This window comes from Juglans regia, chromosome 12 (assembly GCF_001411555.2).
Source record: "Juglans regia cultivar Chandler chromosome 12, Walnut 2.0, whole genome shotgun sequence".
Classification (NCBI taxonomy): Eukaryota; Viridiplantae; Streptophyta; class Magnoliopsida; order Fagales; family Juglandaceae; genus Juglans; species Juglans regia.
In genome coordinates this window covers 28222625-28232651 of record NC_049912.1, presented here as the reverse complement: position 1 = coordinate 28232651, position 10027 = coordinate 28222625, and positions in this window count along the sequence as shown.

Below are 10027 nucleotides of genomic sequence, written 5' to 3'. Positions count from 1 at the left end.
TATATAAAAAAAAAAAAGATCTTATTATGAAAATAATAATAATAATAATTTTTTTTATGGGATTCACTACTTTTTTACAAATATACCTAAAACTTATACCTAGCATTAAAATTAAATATACACTCTTATTTAATTATATTTTGCTTGTTTTCGGCCATATTTGTAAGTTTATTTATTTTTTAAATATATTTTGCATTTCAAATTATCATCACTTCACATATTCATACTCTCAAGTTGCGTACGTACTAACAATTTATATATTTTATTAAGATGTGGCCATCGAGATCCAAAGTGCAAAATTATTATATATAAATTGAACTTTAATTTCTGCTCTAAGAATTATCTTATATATATATATATAAATTCATATTGGGGGTATTAAATTATTAATGGATATTATTGACTATTAATGACGAGTATCGCGCATATTATGGACCGGAGAACAATTTTCGATGTGTACAACCTCGAGTAGAAGTTACAATATCACTAATGAAAATTTGCACTAATAATCAACAAACAAGTTATAATATTTGTTTGCCCAATCATTAGATCAAAATACTTAGTCCGGTTTAGTTAGTCAGTACAGATGAGATAACCATCTGTACCGTACAGTAGTTCATCCTATCTAAATATAATATATTTTATTTTTAAATTTTAAAAATATCCACTTAAATAAATAATAATAAATGGTAAACAATATGTGAATAGTGCAAAACTGATCTCAACAGTAAATAAACAGTACATAAACAATGCACCTTTGAGCTCTCTAATCAATAATAGAATTCATACATTTTTTAAATCTCCAAAAATAAAAAATGATCTCATCTCTTCATTCAAATACATTTTTTTTTTACAAATTAGTTAATCTCATATTAACTTCAAAATTTTATTACTATTCAAAATATTTCATTTTATTTAATCTAAACAACGTAACCAAATGAGCCTTAACCAAATGAAGTATCACCCTCATGACCCCCTCCATAAAAATTGTCGTTGTTCCTATATTTCCAAAAATATCATAATCATCATGATATATATTAATACTGCGCGCACTGTACGTAGTACTTTTCCATTATTTGCAAATTTTCATGTCACACGCTAGCTGAATAATGATGGTCAGATCAGAAATATTTCCGAAGCCTTTTTGCAGAATTGAAATATTTTGGAAATGATCTATATATGAATAATTGTGCCACTTAATTTGACCATCTTTATTTACATAATGTTAAAATTAAAATTAATGGTTGCTAATTATAATGATTCTTCCTTGATGCTTTCCAGACTTGGTTGCCAAGGATCAAGAGATGCAAGCCGTTTCTTGGGAAGCCCTCTTTTCCGGTGTCTCGGAAAATGCCTCCTCTTTCTGGTAATCACCTTGGCCTGATGATCTGGATCAGGACTATTAATGCTGCTGCTGCTGCTTCTTGGTGACCTTGTAATTTCCTGAGTCGAATCAATATCGCCGTCCTCTTGAATCTTGGCTCCCCTTAGCAAGCAGATAAAGCAATTACCATCAGAAAAGCAACCCCGCTTGGCTGTATTAGGTTTCATATTGCTAGCAGCAGCAGCAGCATGTGTTGGTTTTGGACGAGTAGAACCCTTACTGCCATTATCTTGCTGATCTCCTTTGCTAGATTGACTGCTTGGGGTTTGCGGACCTGAAGAGGGAGAATTTTTCAAAGCGTTCCGCTGCTGAAGCTTCCGTATGGTTGCAAGGGGAACGACGTAGAAATTCTTGCCGGGCATTAGAGTTGTCTCAGGTTCGACAATTGCCCATGGCTGCTGGAAAACATGCGGATGGGCGACGCAACATCTTGGGTTCCGATGCATGACCTCTGCTGCAAGGACGGGCCTATCATGGAGCTCAACATGGCCACCGGGATGAACAATTTTAACTAGCATGTTCTGCATGCTGCTAGTGCATAGCCAGCTGCTTGAAATGGCCATCGATTCTTTGTCATAGATAGAGAGTCGATCGAATAATTGGCGTTTGTAGCTGTGGGGGATCAGTTATAAGCAGTGCTTCTTTTCTTGGAATGATCGACAGAATATCATTAATAACGTGTAGCACTGCTGCTAATGATCAGGAATTTGGAGTTGTGGCCTTGTCCATGGCTTTTCTTTTGTTTGATGCATTGATGTTATCGATCGTCTCAACAAGGTGACCTGAAATTATTATATATGTAACTCAGTTAGCCAAACATCTAACATCAAATTTTTGTGTCGTGTTCCAGTTTCAAAGTGGCCGGGGAGCAACATTTTGTATTACCATTTATATGTATGCAAATGCATGACAGACTACTTGCACGCGGTACGTTTCGTGATTTAATATGCTTCTATGGCTACGATTCGGGAGTGGGTCCTAGAATCAACCAAATCCAAATTAAGATCAAATCAAGCTGAACTGGCCTAATTAGCTGATATCCTATATATATATATATATACACTGTTATATACGTTGATGGGGTTGTGACACGCAGAAGAAGGATGTAGGACCTAGGGCGGGCCACTGCATGCATGCATTTAAGGGCGCTCTACTTTGTCCAAACTGGCACGTAGAACAAGGTTAAACCATAAGTACCCATTCTAGCTTGCACAAAGCATGAGGACTGTCGCAGAAAAAAGCTGTGAGAGAGGAGGGATCAGAAAGCCAGGCTGCAGGGTAAAGTTCCCCATTCCACGTACCAATCCATATATTGGAAGGCGTAAACATTAGCTGGCCGAAGTTAATTAAGTCTTATCGTTTTAGTATTTACTACTGCATGCTTTTATTAACGTCAACTGTTCGTGCATTTAACGTGAACTATTTATAAATATAAAAATATTTTATTTATTTATTCTCTTTTCGTCTATTTTATCTCTCACAATAATTTCTCTCTTTTTATACTTTTTTTTCAACAAATTATTAAATAATGAAATCTAAAAAATATATTTATAAATTAATGTACGATATATTGTAAAAATTAATATATAAAATAAAAATATATATTTTAATACTATATTTTAAAGAAAAATATACATAAACCATTGGAGTGCTCTATTCAATCTTAGGGGAGTAAATCCAAACCAAAAAATCGGAACCGGTTTTGAACTGGTCCGGTCCGAAACCGGTTTTTAAAATGTAAAAATTGGCCAGTTTCGATCCAGTTTCGATTTCGAGATTTTTTAGACCAGATCGGATCGGACCGGTTGATTAAAAAAATAAAAAATAATATTTTTATATATAAGTTTTATACAAAATATTTTATATATATTAAATATTAATATATATAAGTTTTATATAGAATGTATAATTATAAATTTTTATGTGAAATTTTATATATAACATATATATTCATATATGAAATAATTTCTTATTATAATTTATAAATTATTACATAAAATGTTAATACTAAATCACTAAAAATTTATAACTAATACTAATATATAACTTATAACTATACCAATAGTCTAATATTAATACTATTATATAGTCTAATATATTAATAAAAGTATAAAACAGTTTTTTATAATTTTTTTTTTTTATAAATAAGTTTTTAATGACAAATTGTAAAATTTACATTTTAAAAAAATCGAAAAATCGGACTGGATCGGACCGGAAATCGGTAAAACCGAAAGTACCGGTTTAGAAGGGTAACAGGTGCGTAATCGGTTTTGAAAAATACAAAACCAATACATACTGATTCGGTCTTAAATTTTATCTAAAACCGAATCAGACCGGACCGATTACACCCCTATTCAATCTGTATATATATAAATAATCCGAGTTGTGAGTGCAGATGCTTATTTATATATATATATATATATATATATATATATATATATATATTGCATGACCAAGAGAGAGTAATTCCGTGCAGTCGAGATGAAAGCAAACCTAGTAATCCTAACTATAGTGGCTCTTCTTCTGCTAAACCACTCCATCGCAGAAGGCAGATCACATCCCAAACACATGCATCAAATTAGCAAAGAAGAAGAAGAAAAGAGAACCAGCAATAGAAGCAGAAGACGAAGCAGAAGCAGAAGAAGCAGCAGTAGTACTGGAAGAAGAACAAGATCAGGAAGCTGTGACCCTTTATATGAATACCTCTTTGGAACTTGTGGCCAATGGCCTTTTCCAACCTCTCCTTCCCCAGACAACCCCTTCCGGCCGACTCCCAGTCGTAATCCACCGCCACTTCCGCCATTTGTGTCTTCTCCTCCTCCCCCAATTCCCCAGCTCCCACCTCCGCCACCAATAGCGCAACCGCCTCCTTTGCTACCTTCCCCACAACCACCAATAACAATTCCACCACCACCAATTATAATTCCTTCTCCTTCACCTCCACCGCCTTCTCCGCCACCGCCACCACCGCCATCCCCTCCACCACCTTTGGTTCCTTCTCCGCCACCACCACTGCTCCTGCCCCCACCCATACCTATCATATTTCCCCCACCACTTGTTCCTTCCCCTCCACCCCCTGATTCAGATATACAACCACCAGCATTTCCATGGCTATCACCTCCAGATATAGTAACTGAAAATCCTCCCCTTCCAATACTTTCCCCACCACCATCACCAGCGTTACTTCTTCCACCTCCCTTTCCGGATTTGCCACCAGACGAATTCACACCAGCTCCACCACTTGCCCCGCTTTTTTCTTCACCGCCCGAGTTTCCACTTTTTCCAGTACCACAGGAGCCAATTTCGTTTTATCCACCTTTCACATCGGCCCCGACTGCACCAGACGCCGACGTGATTCAGCCACCAGCTTTTCCTATTCCACAGACGCCGGACACCTTATTACGGCCGCCTCCATTTCCTGAAGTTCCCGATATTCCGCAAGAACCACTCCCGTTTACGTCAACACCATCAGCACCAGATACGGTTTTTGATGAACCAGTGCAGCCATTGTCACCACCACTTCCTTTGTTGCCCCCTTTTTAGTTTCCAAGACCATCTGATTCGCCGTGATCGAAGAACTAAATTACGGTCTGTGTGTCATTGAGCTTAAGCCTACTTGATCACTGATGTTAGCATATGCCGAAAGCTATGTTTTGTGGGTTGTGTTTGTTATGTGAAGTGTTATTATGTCTGTTTTCGTCGTTGAGGATGACATCTATAGAATAGGATGAGGATAAATGTTCATTGAAATCATAGAAAAAAAAAAGAAAAAAGAAAAAGAAACTAATTTGTTCAATAGTGATATCATCTCCGCCGGCATATATAATGTTCAAACTAGTTCGCATGAAATGTAAGTGGTGGGTGAAAGAACCCGTTGGACTTAATATCAGTGTTGGGTGGTTTTGGATGTCTCTCGACCTCAAAATTAACACAAGCGGAGAGATTTTCCTTCGTACTTATAAACTGACCATCAACCTACTCAAAAAAAATGATAATAACCAAACAAAAGTGTTTAAAAAGTAAGAAATAAAAAATAAATTCAAAACCTAAAGAAAATAGGCAATTCACAAAAATCATAATAGCAAAAAAGTTTATCGAAAGTTTTCATTAAAACGTGTACACATAAAGTTTAAGCAAACATAAAAATTAAAATTATGATTTAAAATCTTCACAAAATAAATATTATTTTGTGAATGTGTCTTCTATATATGTTCTAAATGTGTTTCAAAATAAATATTATTTTGTAATAAATCTCCCTAAGAATTGAAATTTTCTCTATCAAAATATTATATGAAATTAAATTAAATTGGAAAAAATATACTAAAAAAAATTACATTTGCTTGAAATATTAAACAAACTTGTCCCCTCGCAACCCCTTGGCTTCATCACTGGCTAGATTGACTCGCAGTATCTTGATTAACTCGACATGCCCATTAATTACTTTGAAACTAAAAAACAGGTAACCACCTCTTTATAAGGAGAAGTCAATCTCTTGTTCAAGTAACAGAAATAGTATTATTTTTATTTTTTTCTGTTACATCACTTATTAAAAGAACCAATCCTGCTAATTGATCAAGGAATTGACAGATTGGTATAACTCCGAGTAAAACTATGAAATTCACAACCGTCACCACATATCAATTAGATATATAATATAAATAAAATAAAAGAAGGAAAAGTCTTCAAAAGTAGCCTTCTTGCTTTATGAAACGACCCAAGGAAAAGGCCAAGTCACATTTAGGCTTTTAATTTAAAAGAAATACTCAATGTAACAATTGGAACTTTTTAGAACCATTTTTTTTTTACAAGTAAGAAAGCCAATTTTATTAAAAGGAATGAAATAGGAGAAGCTCATGTATACATGATGTATACAAAAAAAAACACCTAAATATATTCTACCAAGTTAGAAAACGATAACAAAAAATCACGAGCTGAAGCTCCATTAATCACTAAAACAGAACCATTGCAATAAGGAGTATACATAAAAATTCTGAATTTCCTCCAAAGTGCAATCCTTATCATTAAAACACCGCTAGTTTCTTTCCAACCAAATGCACCACATTAGACATGAAGGAACTATCTTCCACACTGCAGCCACTTGAGAGCAATATAGCCCGTCCCAACACGCAAGAAGATCCACCACTCTCAAAGACATCACCCAAGCCAACCCAATTCTATTAAAAACTCCACCCCACAAAAAGCCTTTGCTACCTCACAATGTAAAAGTAAATGATCAATAGATTCCCCATACTTCTTGCACAGTAAACACCACTCCATAACAAATTCTTCTCAGACAATGTGAGATCTCATTTACCACCATTCCTATAATCAATCCAAGGAATTACAATCTCACCCACTCAAACTCCAGACAACCTCGTTAGGTCATTCGTATCTCGTGCCTACACTCTTCAGATTTAATACCTAATGCATCTCAATCTTGTAATTTTCGGCCCAACATTCTATAATATACCATGGCTTACCCAATAGCTTGTATTTACTTCATCATTTGCAGTGTATTTATATCAATCATTCTCTCAAGTCAAAGCCATTTATGGATATGCCAGAATTAAGGTGTCCCTTGCTGGAAGGAAGAGGGAACGAAAGGAAACGAGGTAACTAATAACAGAGGGAGGAGCACCACTATGTTTGACTTCCTCATTCTTCAGCAATTCTTTCATTTCTATTCCTTATGGGCTCACCATTACATAATGATAGAAGTGGGAAAGACATAGTCTACATTTTAGTGGAATTAGTTCTTCCATAGGTAAAATAGGTTTTATTAAAACGAATGAGGGTGTTAACCCAGTACACAGGAAGTAGTTATGCGTGTGCATCTGAAAATAAAGGTTAAACATGTATCATAAACCAGAAAATCAGAAAAAAGAAATCTTAGTTTAGAAAATTGAAATGAAACTAAAATAAAAACCCTTTTACCTTGCACACGTGCAGATCCACAGTCTGACTCAGACATTTGAAATTCATCCCTAACGTTTGTCAGCTCAGTTTTTAGTTTTTCTGCAGAAGACATATTATCCGGATGGAAATACTGCATTAAAAATATTTCAAACATATTAGAGCAAAAAATAGTATAGCATCACATCCCCTCAGATATTAGAAGATAGAGTGAATTCATGTGGAATAAAAGAAATCACAGGCATCAGTAAGTTCAAACCAGTCACTGTTATGAGGACATGAACTTTCCAAAGGATGGGCTCCCCCCAAAAAATAGACCATAAGTATGCATAATTGAAATGCAGTTCAATAAGATTGAGTTACTTCACATAAGATTTAAATCAAGGCAGTTATCAGTACATAAGGACTTTGCTGCCAGTGCTTTTAGGGAAACATATTTATTGTACAAAAGATAGGATGCACAAGAAAAATCTGCAAGGACCTACAGTGGAAAATACGTGTTTCACTTTGGCATTCTTTTCCTTTCCCTCCAGCATTCAAAGACATGGTTGTTAGTGAGACAAGAGAGGTATCATAAAAAAGTTTGGTGATGGTGTTAACCATCTCTCAATCCAGTTATCTATAATACCCGACAGGTTATAATCTTTTTTTATTCGCACCGGGTATCCAGGAACAGCGTCCCGACTAATCACGGGGGTGCACAGGCCCTTGGTAAGGAGTTTCCTGCAAGTGCACTTTAGATAATTCAAGGAAACATCCCTTAGTCTGATGGCCTTTAGAGATTGTTTACACTTTACACCCAAACATATTTGAACACCCCAAAACAGGTTATAATCTTGTAATATAAGAAAACAAAACAGTCACAAATACAAGAAGAGTTTGTATTTAGCTCTTTTGCAAGATTATACGAAGCAAAGAAACCACTTAATGGCAAACCCTTCCAACATATGCCACACCCGTGTATTCTAATATACTCCATTTAGTACTGCCATTGAACACATCATCTTCAAGCACAACAATATGGGTCTTGTGAACTCTCTCACTTTTTTAACAAGCATTCAAGACAGTGAAACACAGGCGAAACTACTTTCAAGCAAAATTACCAGTTAAAGAACTCCTCATCAAAACATCAGTAAGAATTAAGAGCTCGAACATTCCAAGAAAATATTTTTGGAATAAACAAGTTCTCATTTTTTATGGTCCATCCACAGCATCTAACCCGAGTGTATGCATGAGAGATTTCCATTTTTTCATGAAAATATATGATTGCTCAAGTCAATGTTGATCTCATCTGAACCAAAAAAAAAAAAAAAAGAACTTAGAAAAGCAGAGAGTAGGATACTTGCCTTTTCAACTAGAGGCTCCTTTGGAAGTTGCAGCATAAAGGTTAGAGTTCTGCCTAATTGACCCAAAACATCAAGTCTCTGGACTGAAAAAATAAGTCTGAATCAGTAAATTATATGAGATATACATATAAAAAACCTGGCAAATTTTAATCAACTACAAAATTTTTGAAGTGAGATTCCACAACTCAAAACAACCATTTTTCTTCCCTCTGATAAATAACTCAAAAAAAGCATTCTAACCAGCATTATTTGAAACCTAAATAAAATAAAATGAAAACATCAAGTTTCAATAAACACAATATTTTCCTTAGAACTAGGTAACAAGCCCAAATTGTCCAATGGAACAAAAATCTTCACCAGATCAAGCCATGTCCCAAATTGTCACCTAACTAAGGCTATGACTACTTTGGAAAAACAGAACAGCACGATAGTGTAAACTCAAAATATCTAAAGATCCGTTGTAGTTCTTTTATCAGTATATATCCGTTGTACTTTCTAGGAACTTACAGCAACCAGAGTTAATTTTTTGCAGCAACCAGGGCAACAGATTGTACATTGTTGTCATAAAGCCAAAAATGGATCGTAATGTATCATCTATCAATTAAATTCAACAAATATCACACGGAACCACATTGCTTACTCGACCTTTTCTTTGCCCTCTCATCATCTGACATCCTCAACCTCAACAAGCTCTCCCTCAAATCCTTAAACGAGACCCCGCCAATCCTCGACTCAGTCTCCTTTCCTTCTCCTCCATTCGGGGACTGCTTTGCAAGCTTAATGAAACACTGCGTTTCATTAGAGGGAAATTGAAACGCCACCCCGAGCTTCATCCCTATCCCTCCCCTTCTGAGTTTGTAAGTGGAATATGGTTCAGGGAGCAGGCAGGAACTGGAACGATTCTCGCACCCTTATCTTCTCTATTTTTTTTTTCATTTGCTGTTCTGCTTCCATTTGCCTCTAATTTGCTGTTCTGCTTCCTTTTCTTATCACCTGTAAGAAAAGCACCACAGATCAATTATTTTGATGCAAGATGATATCTGTTTGGTGTTTTGATTCAAGAAAAGAAAATAATTGATTTGATCAAGAGCTTTAAGACAATTATTTTGATGCATGTACAGCTCAGATTGACATCCAATGATGAATTTACTCCCTTACATTTAGAAGAAAGAGACCAATACTCATGGAAGACAGGGCTGTATCTGCGCACCTGGGTGTATGTGAATTTACATTGTCTCTTGCAATGAAAAATGTGTAGTGTAGGGAACAATGAAAAATGTTAGAGAGGTTGCTATGTAGGTAACAATGGGAATGAATTTAATTTCCAACCCTCTGTTATATTCATTGCATGTGTAGTGTAGAGAACAATGAAAAATGTTAGAGA